At 44.9% G+C, this 20734-nt stretch overlaps 1 protein-coding gene across 3 annotated transcripts in view; it reads right to left on the bottom strand.

Moving 5' to 3' along the window:
• Window positions 1-20734, bottom strand: part of LOC126277966 (rhophilin-2) — a 1086271-nt gene that overhangs the window by 381984 nt on the left and 683553 nt on the right. The window lies entirely within an intron of this gene.

Here is a 20734-nt window from a genome sequence, read left to right as displayed (position 1 = left end):
GAGGACAGCTTAATGCAGAATGGATATTAATTGTAGCTCATCGAGGTCACTCCCTCTAATGCCATCACGGGCAAAAAGTGTTACAGTTGGAAGCAGAATTTGTTGCTTTTCATGGTAATAGACTGAGTAATCAAAAAATGCCGCAAAGCTTCCGCGCTCAGTCTTTAAACGGTTACGAGGTTCATGACAGTTACTGTTCTCCATGGAACATTTGTAAGAACTGTGCGTTAACCAAGAAGCTCATTTGGAACCGGCGAAGGAATGTGGAGGTACAAGGGACGAACAAAAACACAGATGCAATTTAAAAAAATACAGTACCACGCCTAATACGATGCAGGGAACTGGCGGCATTCAAAACAGTCTCCAGCCATCTCTGAACAGATACATACAAATTCTCTATGGTTTTCACGGCAATCTTACAAAATACTTCCTGCAAAAACAAAAATAGTGACTAGTTCACGTAACGATGACGAAGGTGGTAGCGTTATGTGTGGATTGTTTGGTGGCTAAATAGTCCTATTCTGGAGTCACAGAGTCTCCCGAAGGAATGGCCTACCCAGTTGGTTTGAGTAAACTGGTGTAAAAGGTTTTTCTTCTTCCTAGAGCTCCTGTTCTCTTCTGCGATCCCATTTGGATCTATCTAGGACGGCAGTGTTTGACATTATGTCATATTTCATTTGAGGGACTTCATATCGTTTTGTTTGCCCTTCCTAGAGTGCGTTGGCCATTCTTCAATTGTGAGAGCACGATTTGCTTAGGGAGACGGGAGTTTTGAATACGGACGATATGACCAGCCCAGCGACATTGGTGTTTGACAATTTCTGCTTCAATGCTGGTGGAGTTGGTTTCTATGAAAATGCTGCTGTCTGTTCGCCAATCTTGCCATTTTACTTTCAATTTTCTCCTTAGGCAGCGTTGGTGGTAGTATTCTAAGAAGTGACGCCTGTGTAATCAAGAAGATTAGGCATGATAATGGCATTTTAGACTAACCTTTGTTTTAACACTCAAATCATGGTTATCGAATACTCGTTTAGAAAGACGACCATATGCCGTTCCTGCACACTTCAGCTGGTGTTGATTTTCTGAATCTGTGTCTGAATTTGGGGAAAGATGGCTTCCCAGGTATGGAAAATAAAATCTCTAAACGTGTTCCAGCAACTGAGATAAATTGAGCTGCTGCAGTGGAATTTGGGGCTGGCTGACAGAGGACTGTGTTAATCTCCAGACCAATTGATTTGTATGCCAGACAATGCATTTAGGGCAGTTTGTAGATCCTTCTCTGTGTTTGCTAAGATAATGTTATCATCAGCTTACTGAAGTTCGATAACAGCTGTTGAGGACATTTTGTTTTTAGCTTGGAGTCTGCTAAGATTGAATACAGGACACTGTTCTGACCACGGCCGACTCGTGCAACGTATTGAGAACATTGCAGAGGTGCCGTTCGTGGTCAGATACAACAGTGCAACCCGCAAGCCTGGCTAGTACCAACACCGACCCAAAGGAAGGCCTCGGCGCTTGTTTGGTGACGTCACGTCAGCTAGGCACGGCGAACGCCAGGTCTGTTGCAGGCCGAAACGCCTGGGCGTGCTTATCTCTTATTTTTGGACAAAATGTTCGGTATTGTTGTGGATTCTTAAACTTTTTAAACATGCACATTAGAAAAGATAAATATTCCCTCTTGCAACTGAACGGAGAAACTTTATATGATAAAAAAATTATATGATAAAAAAATTATTTGATAAAAAAGTATCTCTTTTGCCTCTTCTGTACCCCATCCCCTCCTCCAACGTGTACAATCGCAAGATACTTCATTAACATTCAGTGCTCCTCACCCATAGTCAACCAAGATACCTAAAGAAGAGCCAATATGTTCACAGTTTCTTGTAAAAGCAACCCAGTACAAGCGTAACTTCCTCAGATTTACAAATAAGGTAAAGAAGCACCAATTGTGTTGCTGCTGGACCATGAAGTTGTTTTTGCATGTCAGTCCTTAAAACAAGTGGAAATTTAAGTTCAGGAGTACACTATTTGTTGAGAAGTGTAATGAATTGCACAATCAATTGATTACAGAAATCTCTCAGAACAATGTGTGTTGGTCAAGTAGCGCAAATAGTTTCACATTTTCCTGTGTCAGGGAGGAAGACACCACCATTATGAGTATGCCTGCAACAGACCTGGCGTTCGCCGTGCCTAGCTGATGTGAATTCACGAACAAGCGCCGAGGCCTTCCTTTGAGTCGGTGTTGCTAGTACGGCATTTATATTGAAGCATGCATTTCTCGCAGTATTTCTACATTGTGCCCAACCATGCAGCTACCAACTGCATCTTCATCTGGTTAACGTCAACAGAAATCTGAATCATGCTACATTAAGGTCTGCTACTGCGTCAGGAGAGAGAGAGAGAGAGAGAGAGAGAGAGAGATAGAGACAGAGACAGAGAGAGAGAGAGAGAGAGAGACGTGTTATGCTTATTGATCTGATTTGCCTAACTGTGTATTGAACTTAAAGTAAAATGAGGAATACGCAAGGCATCTGCAGTGTGGCGCATCTGCCGAATAACCCGACGCCGCGCCGTGATCTTCTGAGCACGTCCTCGTTGTGACGTCACGGGCTCCCGAATCGCAAGGGGTTTCTCCAGTTGCAGACGCCCATCCGTCGGTCTGCTGTGGGCAGAGTGTATTCGCCGTACCAACAGCGCCTGTGACCGCGTGACACAATGCCGCCATTGACGGCTGGCCCACGGCGGCCAGGTCTAATTGCCGTGGCATACCTGCACGCCGACACATCCGCCTCGGCGGCACGCGGGCCGCCTACCTGATGGCGCTGGTCCCATACAGAGGCGCGACACGCCTTAAACGGCCGCGTCGCGACGCCTCCTGCTGGCGGGCCACTAGCACATCTGCACCTACTGCCGGACGTCACCCTCCCAGCACGCAATGCGATCGACACGCAGGCTGCATATAGGCACCAGATGTTGCCGTCTGCACTGCCTACCATACAAGCAAGTACTGTACAGCTTGGCTGATAATCATCCTCCATTACATCATGTGGATCAGGGGTATTTTTTTAACACTGCAGCACGCAATTCGAACTGTTTTACGCCAATGATTACACCCCCCCCCCCCCCGAAGGTAATCAATATGGTTGAACAGCCTCTACATTGTAACCAACCATGCAGCTACCAATTGCATCTTCATGTACACTATGTGACCAAAAGTATCAGAACATCTGGCTGAAAATGAATTACATTTTCATAGCGCCCTCCGTCGGTCATGCTGGAATTCAATAAGGTGTTGACCCACCCTTATCCTTGATAATAGCTTCCACTCTCGCAGACACACATTCACTCAGCTCCTGGAAGGTTTCTTCGGGGATGGCACCTCATTCTTCAGTGAGTGCTGCACTGAGGAGAGGTATCGATGTTGGTCGGTAAGGCCTGGCACGAAGTCGACGTTCCAAAACATCCTAAAGGTCTTCTATAGGATTCAGGTCAGGACTCTGTACAGGACAGTTCATTACAGGGATGTTACTGTCGTGTAACCATTCCGCCACAGGCCGTGCATTATGAACAGGCGCTCGATCGTGTTGAAAGATGCAATCGCCATCTCCGAATTGCTCTTCAACAGACGGAAGCAAGAAGTTGCCGAAAACATCAATGTAGGCCTGTGTTGTGATAGTGCCACGCGAATAAACAAGAAGTGCAAACCCCCTCCACGAAACAAGATCACACCATAGGCCGGCCGTGGTGGTCGAGCGATTCTAGGCGCTGCAGTCCGCAATCGCGCGACCGCTACGGTCGCAGGTTCGAATCCTGCCTCGGGCATGGATGTGTGTGATTTCCTTAAGTTAGTTAGGTTTAATTAGTTCTAAGTTCTAGGCGACTGATGACCTCAGAAGTTTAAGTCCCATAGTGCTCAGAGTCATTTGCACCATTTTGAACCACACCATAACACCACGGCCTGAAAATTTTATTGTTGGCAATACACACGGTGGCAGATGACGTTCACCGGGCATTCGCCATACCCACACCCTGCCATCGGATCGCCACATTGTGTACCGTGATTCCTGCGTGACTCCACACAACGCTTTTCCCACTGTTCAACCGTCCAGTGTTTACGCTCCTTACACCAGGCGAGGCGTTGTTTGGCATTTACCGGCTTGATCTGTCGCTTATGAGCAGCCGCTCGGCCATTAAATCCTAGTTCTCTCACCTCCCGCTTAACTGTCATAGTACTTGCAGTGGATCCTGACGCAGTGAGTGTGGAATTCCTGTGTGAGGGTCTGGATAGACGTCCGCCTAGTACACATTATGACCATCTTCAACTGTCGGCGGTCTTTGTCGGTCAACATACGAGATCGACCTGTACGCTTTTGTGCTGTACTTGTCCGTTCGCGTTTCCACTTCAATTTCACGTCGGAAACAGTGGACCTAGGGATGTTTAGGTGTGTGGAAATCTCGCGTACAAACGTATGACCCAAGTGACACCCAATCACCTGACCAAGTTCGAAGTCCGTGAGTTCCGCGGAGCAGCCTATTCTGCCCTCTCACAATGTTTAGTGACTACTGAGGTCTGAAATTTTTGAAAACATTTGTGTTAAAATTAAAACTTAAAAGTCTTGATCGCAATTTTTTTTAAAATTGGAGTGAGTTGCCGGTTTGGACTCTATGTAAGATTCATCTTCAGACTCCAGGGCGGTGGATGGACACTGCCAGACGAGTTTCGTCGACTCTCGACGCTCGTCTAACTGCAGTCTGAAGATGACTATGAAAGAGTCGAAACCGGTCACTCACTCCAATCTTAAAAAAAATTGCGATCAAGACCGTTTTAAATTTTAACTAATGAGGTCGCTGATATGGAGTACACGGCAGTAGGTGGCAGCACAATTGACCTAATATGAAAAAGTATGTTTTTGTGGGTATCATATAGTGTATATGAAATCACTTTTTCGTGGCTTCACTGCCTCTACCTGTTAATAATTCTACATTGCAAGCTGTCTTATTTTACTGCAGTAACTATAAATTTGATGTAGTGCATATCCTATTCATAGCTTGTTTCGATATTTTTATTTACATCTCTTTACTATAATTGGAACTACAATATTGTTTAAGATCTGTGTTTCCGATCTAAATCCACTTTAACACATCTCTCAAGAAGTGCAAGCGATGTGTACACACACACACACACACACACACACACACACACACACACACACACAGCCTTAATGGACACTGTAATGACAAATTAGTGGAAAAGCACTTTTTGTTGTAATTGTTTAGAGTGTGTGGAAGGATGTTCCCATTTTATGTCTATCGCTTCCAGAGTTTCTTTATCCAGAACCTTTGCTGTATAGTAATTCGTTCGCTGAGTTATGTAAAGCTGTTCTCACTTTTTTTCTCCCATATCTGATGTTTTAAGTGGAATGTATTGGCCACAATATCTTTGTACAGGTCTTCCTGTTCTCAGTACTTAAAGGCCTGAGTAAGATCCAAACCATACTGTCTGAATCTGAGTTCTGGGCCCCACCAATATCAATTCTGTTTTCGAACACGGCGACTCGACACGTCTGCGCAATGAAGTTCGTAAGTCCGGCCAAATAGTTCGAGGTCGCCCTTAATAACACCTCGCATTGCCAGACGGAAGTGAGGCCGGCCGCCGGTAACATCTGGAGTTGCCGTTACGGCAGTAAACGCTTCCCAAGCGTCCGCGGTACGCATGACATGCTGCATATCGCGTGCTGCAGATCTACACGGCCACGTTCAAGGAGGCGTTACACCCACGCAGACGTCGGCTGGAAACGTTTTGGAGGAGCAGTAAAGGGGATCAGCAGGGGGACCACAGGATAATGTATTCAAAGCGTTTGTGCGACAGATGTAGCCTGATCGTTAGGTTAGGAATCAAGGTAACGTGACGAAGGGGAAAAACGGCGTAACTGTAACATGATGGAAAGACAATATCCTGCGTTACGACTTTGTCAGAGACAGAGCATTCTCTCAATGGAGCAATAGAGGAGAAAATCGGCTCTACAACGGTGTCCGATGTTTTGGCCGCGTATGTGTGGTTACCGTTTCGCTCCTGGAGTCGCCTCGGCTAATTTCTGTCTGCAGGGGAAAAAACGTTTCCGTCGTTCCTAATCCTCCTACATGGGTGGCGGTAGGAGCCGATTAGGCTCCTATTACGGACCAGAAATTTCACAATGGCGACCCGTGTTCGCAACACTCATCACAGAGAAGCTCGTGGAAGTCCGGCTAGGCAGGAGCGCCTTACAGAAGCGTCAGAAGTACGAGTAAGAAAAAGCCTGCCTTCTGCTCCTGATTGGCTGGAAGGTCCAAATTCTGTATACACTCAGAAAAAAAGGACCACCAAGAAATTGTCTGAATGAGACGGGTATAGGGAGATCAGAAAAACAAATGATTACAGTATTACAAAAGTTGGATGATTTATTCTAGACAAAGAGCTCCACGAACTTAACAAGTCAGTAACGCGTTGGTCCATCTCTGGCCCTATGCAAGTCGTCACTCTGCTTTGCGTTGTTTGTAGTTGTTCCATGTCCTCATGAGGTATATTATGCCTAATTCTGTCCAATTAACGCGTTAGATCGTCAAAATCCAGAACTTGTTGGAGCGCCCTGGTCATAATGCTCCAAACGTTCTCAATTGGGGAGAGAGCCAACGACCTTGCTGGCCGAGGTAGGATTTGCGAAGTACGAATACCAGCAGTATAAACTCCCGGCGTGCGTTGGCGGGCATTATCATGCTGAAATGTAAGCCCACGATGGCTTGCCATGAAGGGTATTATTGTCGACGTACCACTGTGCTGCCGCGAATGATAACCAAAGGGGTCCTGCCATGAGGAAAATGGCACCCCAGACCGTAACTCCAGGTTGTCGGACCGTATGGCGGGTGTAAGTGAGGACGTTATCCCATCTCAGTTTGGGGCTTCTCCGAATCCGTCTTCTCTAACCGTGAGGCCTTAATTCGAAGCGGGACTAATCACTGAAGTCAATTCTATTCCAATCAATGAGATTCCAGGCCAAAGACGTCACCACATCTCACCCTAATCAAGGACGTTTGTAGCATTTTAAGCACGGTCCTCCAACCAGCTCGGGATTTTGAAGAGCTACCGCACCAAATGGACAGAATTTGGCACGATATCCCTCAGGAGGAAATCCAAGAACTCTTTCTCTTGAATAAATCATGAAATTTTCCTAAAATTGTTATCATTTGTTCCTTTGCACACGCACCTCACGTAACACCTACCAATTTCCGAGCCATTCGGATAATTCCTTCGTCGTGGCGTTATTATGTGGAGCGGCTTTGAGCTCTCGTAACGGACAAATCGGGCTACAGCCCTTGCAGGTGTGTAGGTGATGTGTGCTCCCCGAGGGTGGAGGTGGTGTACTAAAGTACATTTCTAAAATCCATCGTAAGTGATCGTGAGCGATCAACTCAGTTACCTCTCTAACACGTGAAATCTAGAGGAATCTGAAGTGAGATCCCAGATGCCGCCGACTATTTCTGCTCAGCCACTTCCCTGTGTTGTTCTCGTCGAGTGTTGTAAATTAGTGATGGTGGATTTGTCCGGTAAAAACAGGCATCTGAGCGGAGCGTGGAGTCGATAGTTATCTGGCGGTGGCGTTGGATAGAGGACTTGGCTAGGATTGATATCAATAAATTTCATTTGTCCCGGTGCATATTTGAGTGTGGTGTTTTTGAGACTCCCTAGTTCCTTTGAACTGCATTTCTGTTTGTTACAGTGATTATTGGCAAGAGTTGGTATTGGAGGCAGCTCATGGCGGCGTATAAAATTGTTAGTTAACATATTACACTGCAGTGATCGGATTCCTGGATTTATATTGAGCCTTTTATCATTGGCTATTCAGTTGTGAATAGTTGAACCCTATCTCGCAGGTTAAAGTGGGGCTGTTGATTGGTAACCCTTATTCAGAATGGCTGGTAGTGTTGCAGAGCAAATAATCAGCGTCCGCCAGTGAAAGTTTCAGATTACATCCGCAGAGCACTACGTTGTCGAGTTTGTCTGGCGCGCCGCATATCGCCTAGGCTATGAGGGTTCTGTCCACGACCACTCGTGCGATCCGCGCGACGCCACGGAAGCCCCGACACTCGGACGAATGGAACGTGTTAATTTAATGAACCACACCGTTACTAACCATGTAAATCTTAAGTGGTGATGGCCAAAGGAATTTCAACTCAGCTTTTTGTATGTGCTGGGCCCACTCTGGTTAACGGTCCAATTTGGGCCTTAGCCATAACGTTTCATGTACGGATCGCAACTTCGAAGTATGGTGAATACATGAGCCGTCTTTTGCGCTTTTACAAAGACAGTGGAAGGAAAATATCTTCTGCTACAAATCATTTTACAGTTTCTCAAAACACAGGCTTTTAAAACTTGTTTTTGTATCTCTGGTCTTCTTGGCATAACATGCCTTGGCGCGTGTAGAAAGGGGTATTCTATTCTGTTGTATGTGATAGTACGTCCTTCGCTTGAAGGCACACATGCTGGTTTATTTTGTATTAGTGAAGCAGTGATTGAAAATGTTAGACTAAAGAACATGGAATTAACAAGCGTAGAACACTTGACTTTCCTTTTATAAATGTTAATAACAGGAAGTACGATTCGTTTTCCTGTTACAACTGAGAGCAAGTAGTAAAATCAGTTACATTGCTGAGCCCACATGAAGAAAATACGATGGACTTCAACAGAAGAAGATGAACTAATCAGTTTCGATAATCATCATCCTATTCCTTTAAGGACACTAATGCTATTTTGTCAAAAATTGAGCCAGTGGCTGTGCTCAAAAATGTTCAAATGTGTGTGAAATGGGACTTAACTGCTAAGGTCATTAGTCCCTAAGCTTACACACTACTTAACCACATCTTGTTTTGATTGTAGGGTAACACCACCTCAAGAAAATTTCGTCAGGTAGGGAAACAAAAGGCGAAATCGACTGTGAAACGTGAACTAGCCGTATGAAGACGAACCTGTCGGTTCGAAACCGGTAATGGCGCTGTTTAAATATATAAATAGCATTGTAAAAAGTAGCTGGTTGGTGTGATCGACGGTGTAAGAGTCAACCTATATTAAAGACACTAATGTTGCCATTTTATGCTCCAGTTGCTTAAAATACTAGAAAAATGCGTAACGAACTATCTCGCTGACCCGGCAAGGTTTGTGAAGATATTTTCAAAATTTGATGTTCAGTGTCTCTAAAGCTGACAGAGTCTCTACGAAAAATCACAAAAAACAGAATGGAAACGTTGATGCGAAGTTTTCGTTTTTCCACGACAATAAACGCTCACTGTAAACAAAATATTTGGCCAAGTTTGAGTTGCTATTGTTTTAATGATAAATCTAAAATTTAAAAGCAATAATAATCTGACATACACAATAAACAGGCCACTAGACGGTCGTTTCTGAAAGTTAAAAAGCACACCCTCGCAGAATAGTTAGGAAAGACCTCTGCAAACGCGAGTAACTAAAATAGAGGCAAAACATACGACTGAACTCTTGAACTGCCAGCAAATTTTGTGCTTACGAACGATCGCACAATGAGTCAAAAAGAGAGGTCCAGGAGAACTTCTGGAGTTGTTGCCATCGGATTTCCCCTGTGGACTCAGAGCATTAGTAAGCCATTAACCGACTGTTTGCGTGACGAATTATGACCGAACTGCCTCTAATGACTTTCTGTCGCTACAAATGTTACTGTTCTCAACACTGTAAAACGAAATAAGACTTATGTTTCGCAAAAATTAAATTTGTGTATACCTTCTCCAACTATTTTCATCATAATTAAACATTGCGCAAGAGCGAAAGAGAATAGCTACATGCATATCTACGTCTTCAATAAACAGAAATTAAAGCCTATTAAAACATAGCAGTGAACTTTGTAGCCCACAAAAGCTTTTGTCAGGAGCCGGGAGTTACTGGAAATATGAGGAGATGAAGGCAGCAGGGAATGGGGATTGGGGAAAAGGGGCGATAAATCCGTGCCGAATACTCAGACTGAGTAACGAATATTGTACGTAAACAATGTTGTCAATGGCTGATACCTTCTTTCGGAATTCGTATTACCACATGTCACACTTTCTTGATGCCTGTTTTCAAAGCAGAGATTAAGTAGTACAGGGAAAGATTGAAGGAAGACTTGAGTTTAACGCCTTCGTTAAACTCACGCCCGTCACAGCAACAGGAGAATGAGTTGGTGACTTGTAATAACAGCTCCACATGTCTAGTCAGGAAACTACTAGGTGGTGGACAAATTACCATGCCTGATTCGGTGTAGAACAGGTAGCATTCAAAGCTGCTTCCCATCATTTGGGATTTGATAAATTCAGGATCCATATGAGTTTCAATGGAATCTTTAGTCATTCTTCCTACAAAATAAAGTGGCGAGTTCAGGTAATGACGGAGGAGGTGGATAGCTATCACGTACCCTCATCTCTGAAACAGACCACAAAAGCTGAAATAATATTGTGATCTAGTGACTGGAGGCCCGCGAAATGAGGAAGTTCATCCTCGTGTTTCACCAAACCAGGCTTGTACAATGCGAATTGTGTGACAGGTACCCTAGCGTCGTAGAACACAGCACTGCCATTGGGAAACGAACACTGTACCGTGGAATAGGTCTTATCGCCCAAATGGTCACATAATTCTTGTTAGTAATCCGACCTTGCACAGTAACTTCCGCCCAAATCATCACTGCATTCCTGCCGTGTTCCACTACTGGGACGCAAACTCGGCCAGAAGTTGGAAACAATGTGAAACAAGAATCATCCGACCGAACGACGTTCCTCCATTGCTAGAAAATCGAAGTCTTATGGTTTCGGCAACAAGTTTTCCTCTTAGGATCATTTGGATCAGTGAGGAGTGGTTTTGGAATTCCATCTCGCCTTGCAAGTACCCGAGTATAGAGCTCCTCTAGTTTTATTGATTGGCGACTCCATGGAGTGCTGTGTGCGCAACGACCATATACGTGAAGTTAGAAGTAAGGTCAGCGTTGGCCGTAATATTGATGGTTTATTGATAGCAAAATCGATTTTCAATCACACAGTGATCATCTTCAGTGCTGTGGTGTACAAATTAAACTCATAGGCACTGGTATCAAGTTATTATCAGTAACCAAAGCTAAGAAACGATCACAATTAATCAGGGCATACGAGTTATTGTGATCGTTTCTTAGCCTTGGTTACCGGTAACTTGATACCAGTGCCTAAGCGTTAAATTTGTACACCACAGCACTGAAGATGATCACTATGTAATTGAAAATCGATTTTGCGATCAACAAACCATCAATATTACGGCCAACGCTGACCTTCCTTCTAATTCTTCTTGTTTTGGTGCAACAGGGTTAGCGATTGCGACATTCAGTTCCGCAGATGTTTCTGCAGCTATTGTCCTGTTACTGTTCGTCATAAACCCGTTCAATAACGATCCGTTACACTCAAAATAATTTCGTAGGTATTGAAACTTGCCGGAAGAGGTTTTTTCCGCTGTTCTTACGCGGTAAACACCTTCAATACAGTGCCCCTTGAAACATCGACCACTTCCGCTATCTCTGTTACGGACCCAACATTTGCCCGCAACCGAATTCTCTTAGCTGCGACATAATGCACTCACCAAGAGACACAACACTCTTCCGACCATGGCGGACCCATCCCCAGGTGTCGCTCGTGGTCAAATGCGACAGCGCAATGGGCAGGTTTGGCTAACATCTGTGTTTATGTTCAAGCGTGCGTTTCTTGCTGTTTTTCGTATTTGTCCAACCCCTGTACGTTGCTCACAGCGAGATGGTACCTAGAACTTTTAGCAATTTCAGCCACTTTCGTGCCAATATTCTGGCTTATTTAAGGAAGTCGTTTATCAAGAGCTTTGAAGGACTATTCCAGAATCACTGGTGAGCAGAGACAATACGGAACTGACTTCGTAGGCCGCGCGGAGACAAAAGCAGCTGCCGCGGCTGCGACGTCAGCATGGTTGGCGATCCGTTGTGTAAGCCCTGGCCGTGACTGGAGCCGGCCTTCGTCGCTCGCAGACTCCAGACGTGCCGTGCCTTACCGGCCTGGCGACAGAAGCTGTGGGGCACACACGCTCGAGTCGTTTTGTTCGCGCTCCCTCGCGCCTTCAGACAAAACAAGGGGCGCTCTTGTACGCAGGCCGAGAGTCAATAGAAACGGCTACCGCGAGACCTGCAACGGCAAAACACGAGGTGCTGGCGGTTCCAGGGAAAGCCAGCCAACACACACACACACACACACACACACACACACACACACACACACACACAAAGGAACCGGAGCACTACAAAGCCTCCGCCGCACCTGAACTGCTTGTTGTGTGCCAGATCATGCTTCTCCCTCTTGTAAATTCTCGTCTTTCCATCACTCAGCTTTAACTGACTACTTTTCGGTGCACTTTGTTCCCAAATTGTCCGTCCTGATCGCACCTCGCTCTGCACCGATCAGCCAGGTCATTATGACCGCCTACCTAATAGCCGCTATGTCCATCTTTGGCACGGGTAACAGCGGCGAGACGTCGTGACGTGGAAGCAATGAGGCCCTGGTAGAGGCCTAGGGAGGTGGCACCACATCTGCACACCCAAGTCACCGAAGTCCCGTAAATTTCGTGGAGGGGGGCAGGGGGGCGATAAGCTCTGACGCCACGTTCAATCACGTTCGATCGATTTCAGATCTACCGATCTTGGGGGGTGGGGGGTGAGGGAGTGGGGAGAGGGGGCTGCACATTAATTGGAACCAGATATTAGCTTTCTACATCATTACACTACTGGCCTTGTGACATTATTTTGATGAAAAATGCCACTGCCGTCGGGATACATGATGGTCATGAAGAGGTGTACGTGGTCTGCAATCAGCATACACTACTCCTTGGTCGTATGGTTCCTTGCACGAGCTCCACAGGACCCACCGATGCTTATGTGAATGTTCCCCAGTGCATACAGCAGCCGTCGCGAGCTCTTCTCCGTCCCGCAGTACAGGTACCATGGAGCTGTTCCCCTGGAAGATGTCGGATTCGTGTCCATCGACATGATGGACGGGATTCAGCAGACCATGCAACGCTCTACCACTGTACGTTATGTCCAATGGATGGCCACGTGCCCAATTCAGTCGTATTTGCCGATGTAGTGGTTTAACATGCATGAATCGTTGGCTGCAGAGGCCAATCGTCGGGAGAGTGCAGTGCACTGTGCGTCTGGACACACTTTTACTCTGCCCACCATTAAAGTCTGAACCAAGTTCCAACACAGTTCGCCGCCAGTCATGTTTTACCAGTCTGCCCAAACTAAGACGTCTAACACCTGTAATGAGGGGTGGCTGCCCAACCCCACGATGCCTGGAAATGGTTTCACCTTCGTTTAGTCACCCATTTCAAACACGCGACAAGCCGTGGAGTTTCCGAAATGCTCATGCCGAGCCTCCGGGCCATCACAATCTGCCTTCGGCCAACCTCAGATCGTGCGCCTTCTCCATTCTACACAACGACAGGACACTCACTGATACATGCAACGTCCGAACATACCTCGCTCGACACCAGATGTAAACGACTTGGCTTGCACGTTCACAAATTTGAAACTGTACAAACACTGAAGCAAAACGATTTGAATCTTTACCATGAATTTGTTTTTGAGATGTTGGACCGGATCAGGCAAGACCCCCAGCTACATGGGGAATGTCGTTTCTTCTCGATTTCTTCCTCCGGTGTTATGTGGAAGAACTTTTATATGCCCTGCCTTCACGTGGCCATTGTAATCTCTGCAGAAGAATTGTGGATGCAACAGACTTATTCACCCCAGACATGCTTGTTTGCACATGAATTGAGAGAGTACCTTCTAGGCATTTTAAGGGTTAAGGAAGAGACTCAGATAAAAAGTGTTAATTTTTTGTATAAAACTGATTTACCTTACGTAATACCGCAACCCGTAAAATAAGTAAGTTTTTAACGGCGTTTGAACATACATTGTTTGGAATGTCATTCCGTGTCTGAGTGATAAAGAGCCACCTCTGGTGATGTTTTGTTAATGTCACAATGCCGTTTTGAACCGAAGTACGGAAACCTCGTTTACTGTAGTCCCGTTTACTGTAGTTCCGTTTACTGTAGTTCCGTTTACTGCCTGGTTATGTCTGTTAGAAAGGTTACAGGAAGGAAACGGCACACTAACTGTAATAGTACCTCGCCTAGTAAAGCACTGTCGTGCTCAAACCAAACTTCGGAATGATGACAGCTTTAACCTTGATCATCTTTCGAGGCAGTTTTAAGCGGTCACGGACGTTCATTACCGCAGTCATCATCAGACAGACGTTGCCGAGACCAATAATGTTCATTTATTCCCCTCAAGATGATATACGGCTGCTGTACACACACACAGTATGCTCCGTAACAAGACAGTATTGACTGCGAGAGGGCGTGTTACGGCTATCAACGGATGAAGTTACACGGTTCGTATCGAGCCCAGTAGCAGTCGCAATTACGCAGAGGCAGTCAGCAGCATGCGACGTGGAGAGGTAATTAATAGTGATCAGGCTGCGCGAGCTACACGGACAGGGAGAGGCGGTATAGTGCAGCTAATGAGGCCCTCACGGTAACGTCGCCCAGATCCCGCCAGCAACGCTGCTGCACCCAGTGACGTCACCGCGAGGTCGTCTCCGCCACTTGGGCGGGCTGATCGCTTCTTACACACAGCGTGTATTCCGCAAACCACTGTACTGTGCATAAGATTATATACTTCCTTTACCTACGTACCAATATCATCCACTTTGTCCTGTACTATTTACGTATTCAATGAGGAAAAGTGACTACAAACTCCTGCATGCGTTTTACACTGAGGTCACAAATGTCATGGGACAGTGATATACACATACCCAGATGGCGGTAGTATCGTGTGCACAAAATCGAAAACGGCAGTGCATTGGCGGAGCTGTCATTTGTACTCAAGTAATTCACGTAGGAAGGTTTCCGGCCTGATTATGGCCACATACTTTGAAGGCAGAAAGGTAGTTGGAGCCTGGACAACTGAAAAACCGTGGCCTGATCAGAATTAGGCCCGATTTCGGGTGGTAAGAGCTGATTGTTCGTGATAGGTTCGAAGAACATTCTGGACAGTGGCCGAGCTGTTCTAGGCGCTACAGTCTGGAATCTCGCGACCGCTACGGTCGCAGGTTCGAATACTGTCTCGGGCATGGGTGTGTGTGATGTCAGGTTAGTTAGGTTTAAGTAGTTCTAAGTTCTAGGGAACTGACGACCTCAGCAGTTAAGTCCCATAGTGCTCAGAGCCATTTGAACCATTCTGGACAATTCGAGCGAACGATTTGGCCACCTAGATCGCCCGACATGAACCAAATGAACATTTATGGGACATAATCGAGAGGTCTGTTCGTGCACAAAATCCTGCACACACAACACTTCCGTAATTAAGGCAGCATGGCTCAGTCCGTGGTAGTCTGTCACGACATGAGGAGGTATCCCATGACTTTTGTCACCTCAGTGTAATCTCCCGTGTGTTATTCTTGTGATCCCCACGCGTGATAGAAGCTTATGTCAGCAGAATGTCCGAATGATCGTTCTAGAACACTGGTTTTCTAAATTTTCATGAGAACTACGTCGTTTCCGTTTCAAGGCTTCCCATTTAATTTCCAAGAGCATTTCTGTTACCCTTTCATATGCGACCTACGGATCTATTACGATCCTCGTAGTGGGTCTTCGACTTCATTCAATGTCTGTTCTCATACCTACTTCGTGCGGACTCCAAACACTAGAGAAATACTCTATAATCGTTCGCAATATCGTATTGCTTTCACTCCTGCTGCCTCACTGTCAAAAACAACTTCCTTTAGGGAGGAATACAGGTACTGACCACTATGTGTTACATTGAACTATGTGGAAGTGTACCTCTCATGTACACCGATGCTTAGTCATTTTCAGCTATGGAACTGATGTAATAATCGCGTAGTAGGGTTGACTAGGAAAGCACGATTGGTCAGCATCCTGTTTTAATTGTGTAGCTCCTTATGCCACAATTTTCTTCAGCGCTGTAAGCAAAGGAAATCTTAGTGTTGTAGTGAACACTTAAATCCTGCTATAATGCCTTTCTTCCAAGAATTCCCTTCAAGTTTCTCGGGTATTTCTGTTACACTTTCGCATGCGATCGTACCAGGGCGTCTCAGTTTTTTCTATGTCTGCTATGCGTGCTTGAGGACGCAAAACACAGGAGCAACACTCTAAAACTGGTCGCACCAGCGTCTGATACGCGATTTCCTTTACAACTGGTGATTTTGAGATGATGCTACAAACATACAGGGATGATGGAGAAGAGTAAAGGTTTCAATCTGAGGTAAGGGACCCTGGCCTGGAAACGACCTAGTCCAAAGTTTTAAGTGAAAATCATTAAGATACCTATAACGCCGTTTACATGTAACGGTGTTGTTCTGGCTAAGATAGTAGGGTGGTAACTTCTAGGGGTGGTAGTCCTGACCAAACCACGAGAAAAGAATACCTATTAAACGTGGTATCTGAAATGTGTACCCTACGAGCTGTGAGCATGTCATCTATGATATTTTAAAATACGTCTATTTTACTGTAGATATGTCCTTAGCTCTTAATAATACTGTTTTTACGCGATCGTCCCATTTCGTGCCAATACTCATTATTACCCTAAATAGTTGTACACTGTGCCCTGCCCACGATTTCACCGTAATCATGTAATCACGTACTATGCTGTTCTTTCTCTCTGTTGTAACAGTTTCTTACATTTATCCACATTTAAAGGCAGTTGCCATTCATTGCACCAAATGGAAACATTGTCAACGAGTTTCTGCTTTTCCTTAAGATCACTGAAGTGGATAATATTCTAAGACAGCAGCATCGTCAGCGTACTATCTGTTGCTGCTGGTTTATTACTTAAGTATATTGAGAAATTTAAAGGTCCTCATTAGGGAACACCCATTGTTACTTTCGCTGCTGTTGACCGTCCTCTGTCCACCCTAACGCACTGCGTTTTGTTAGTCAAGTGTTCTATGAGCCTTCGAGAGCGACCTTCGCTCGGAGGATACCGAGTTCCCAAGAGTTTACTGTCTTCCTCTTCTATTCCACGCTGACAACTGTCTGTGTCGTCGGTGGTTGATTATCATCAGAGCTACCTACGGATCAAGGAAGGTAAGCATGTTAACATGTCACGATTGTATCACAAACAGAGCTAAAGCTGTATGTTTATTAACTGTATTACTTTATTTTGTTTCCTGATTCACGTGATAACTGGACATATCCTGCCTAATTCACTCGCTTGCACTCTTGCAGAGTACTGCTTTTAATGACAGACCAAGATGCGACTACATGTCGCTACAACTACGCATCTGAAGTCAGTTGTGACATAAAACTAAGCAGACTGCTATGCTCCGTTTATCTGACATGGACTGATTCTCCTCTCATTCCTTTCTTCCTGTAAACTGATACTTTCGTACGTACAAACTGTAGACCGATCTTTATATCAAACAAGTTGTTTTGCAAATCGGGCGGAATAAGAGGAAATGCAATGGACATACGAGTACGAAGAGTTAGATACGAACTTTGACAGAAAAAAGATACGGTACTTGCTTTAAATAAATAAGAATCGCTCCCCATACGTCTTGAACAACGACATAGTAGAGCAGAAGTTAAACCTGAGGGCAAGACAGCAGAACACAGGATGCGACTTGAGTCATCGTGATGTAAAGCTGCCAGGTGTCTCATAAATCATACCGAGGAATGTGCTGAAGCAAGGTCACACGAGGCCTTGTTTTGTACAGTGTCATAAGAGAAGTACATGGTTCGCCCATAAAGGCGAGCGATAACGCTAGTGTCGTCTTGTCACACACACACACACACACACACACACACACACACACACACACACACAGGGGGAGGGAGGGAGGGAGGGAGGGAGGGAGGGAGGGGGAGAGAGAGAGAGAGAGAGAGAGAGAGAGAGAGAGAGAGAGAGAGAGAGAGAGAGAGAGAGAGAGGGGGGGGGGGGAATGTAACCAATTTCCTCCAGTTCTCCTTGGTTGTCCCTACGCGTGTCGTAACAATACAAGTAACGAACTGTACTGATTCACGAAAGAGAGAACGCTTACATCTTGATCTACAGAAACTTTCTGCCTGTATTTCTACTTCAATACTTCTTTTACGAGGATGTGAGCGCGTTATGTTGTTTGGGTAAACGATTCGGTTACTTCGAACAGTGGACAAAGCGATGGTCGATGTAAGACGACACCGGGCACATACTCTGAAAATACTGAAAACGGCGGCGGAGGCAGCACCCACAGTATTTTTATACTACTTAATATAACTCATGTCGTGACTCATTAGATAAATATGGAGAGCTACCTATGAAATGTTCACAAGCTGTGCAGCTTAACAAGATAAACAAGTCTCTAAATACTGTAATCACATTGTCCATAAATGTGAATATCTATTCACGAAGCAAAGTATTTTATGGAATACTGTTTCTAATGCAGATTTCTCGCACTTCTCTTCGCGTATTCCTAGGCGATTCAAATTCAGCAAATTAAACAACAACAACAAGAGCAGAAATGTGGCTGTTCTTCGGTTACAAATATTGGTGGGCACGCCTTAGTTCTACGAGAAATGTCTCAACCGTTTCTCAGTTGCGATTGCTACCAACGGCAATCTGCAATAAGAGGCGGGCAAGGTCGTTCTTCTGTCGTCTTGAGTAATCCTTTCCGGTTACTGTGTAAGGTCGTATAACCTGTACGTTTCTCTCTTACAAACCTCATTTCCTTAGACCTAGCTTCATCCCTTTTTTTTTTTTTTTTTTTTTTAAAGACGATTTCTTTATTAAGTACAAGTAAACAGAACACAAGCGCAACGCTGAAGAACTGATATTAAACGCTACAATGAGAGGTGACAAATGTGTACAGACCGAACGACGCAGCATACTCTTACGTTGCTTTAACCGTAAGAGGCCGACGGTGAACAAAATCTTGTATTATTACGGTAAATGTTTTAAGAACGGAGTGCCTTAAAAGCAAACGTATCAATCGTCATCTTTCTACAACGTGTTAAATCTTATTACATCAACGAAAAGTTATACATTTAATTATACTAACTCTACTGGATTTCATTACAGAACTGTGATGAATTACTGTTATAGTCTATTCGACATGGGAATTTTTCCTTTACACTGACGTAATTTATATTACAACAGTTAAATTTCTAAGAGTTCCAAATGTTTTTAAACTAACAGGTATCGGGATCTCCCATCCTTAGTGCCTTTGCCCATACTAAACACGCCACTTCAGAATAATATTTGCATATTTCTTAGATGGGATCTCCATTTCGTCCCGCAAAACTGGTCGAGAAATGTCGGTCTAGGAAAAAGAGGAAAAATGCCACTTAATCCAAATTCTGCGACTGATCACTATCTGCCTAGAGTTGTGATTGCAAACCTTCTTGTGATTTCAGAACAGTAGCGATTTCTTCGTTTGATAATACATTATGGTCAGCATCAGTACTGTCACGGCTAGCGCTCATCTTAGAGCAAACGAACTTGATGAGCTTGTGTTTAACATCGCGCCCACGAGAATGCATCTCTTTATATAAAAGAAAGCGTGTGGAAAGAATCGGTTGTGACGTAGATTAAAACTTATACCAAAGTATTCATCCGAATGGTAATCAAAATGAGAAGCCTCTAACCCGAGGATCGATCCTAGCTATTTTGATATCTTAGAATCTGCGTAATTTCCACTTCAGTCTTTGCGTACCGGTTGTGGACAGCATGGACTTGTGCCAGTAACAGCTTGTACTGAACCTGTTATTTAATACACTGCATGTCATACACACGCCACCGCAGCAAACGATGACCGTGCTTCGTTACTTAGTAATCCGCGATGAACGAGGACCATGGTATGCGGTAAATGCCAGATTTCACGCACCAGTGCGCAGAACCTGTCCACAGTACCTCCCGTTAGTAGAAGACCGCCAAGAATCTAGATCTAGCACGGTAATCGTCCCGGGTGTTTTCATCTAGTTCTTGTGGGTGGGTCAGGCACATTTAACGGGATAGACTAGGGTAGCACCGTTTTGAGCCTAATTTTTTTATTGGCTGAAAACGTCGCCTGCATAGACTAAGATTCAGTCATATAAAGTGTGCTACAAATATTATACGTCAAAACCAAGATTTACTGCATGGGGGTATGCCACACCTGAGTGCTCAAACCCAGCCGATGTAATACTATTATAGTTAACGACAGAATTGAAGTCCTATTAACTTCGGATAGTATCACAGAGGCCATTAGTTTCAACTAAAAAAACTATTTTCAGCAAGGTTTCTCTTCGTAATATGATAATGGTAAGGTCTCAAAGCACGTGCTTGTCTCGATTCTGTTTACCATTTCGCTTGCTTTTGTACAACTACAGGACAAGTGCTTGAAAAGAAACTTAAAACATATTCCACGGCTTTCAGCCACAGTCATGCAATACTTTTTTTAAAAGTGAACCGCCATTTGACTCTGTATTATTATATTTACCTTTTGTACTATCTAGATTTCGGCTTTTATGCCATTATGAAGTAGAATGCTGAAAGCTGGAACAAGCTAAGCCGCGCGGGATTAGCTGAGCGGTCTGGCGCTGCATTCATGGACTGTGCGGCTGGTCGCGGCGGAGGTTCGAGTCCTCCCTCGGGTGTGTGTGTGTGTGTGTGTGTGTGTGTGT

Source organism: Schistocerca gregaria, chromosome 6, assembly GCF_023897955.1.
Source record: "Schistocerca gregaria isolate iqSchGreg1 chromosome 6, iqSchGreg1.2, whole genome shotgun sequence".
Taxonomy (NCBI): domain Eukaryota; kingdom Metazoa; phylum Arthropoda; class Insecta; order Orthoptera; family Acrididae; genus Schistocerca; species Schistocerca gregaria.
The sequence above is the reverse complement of the archived record's forward strand: the minus strand, read 5'-3'. Positions and strand labels throughout refer to the sequence as shown.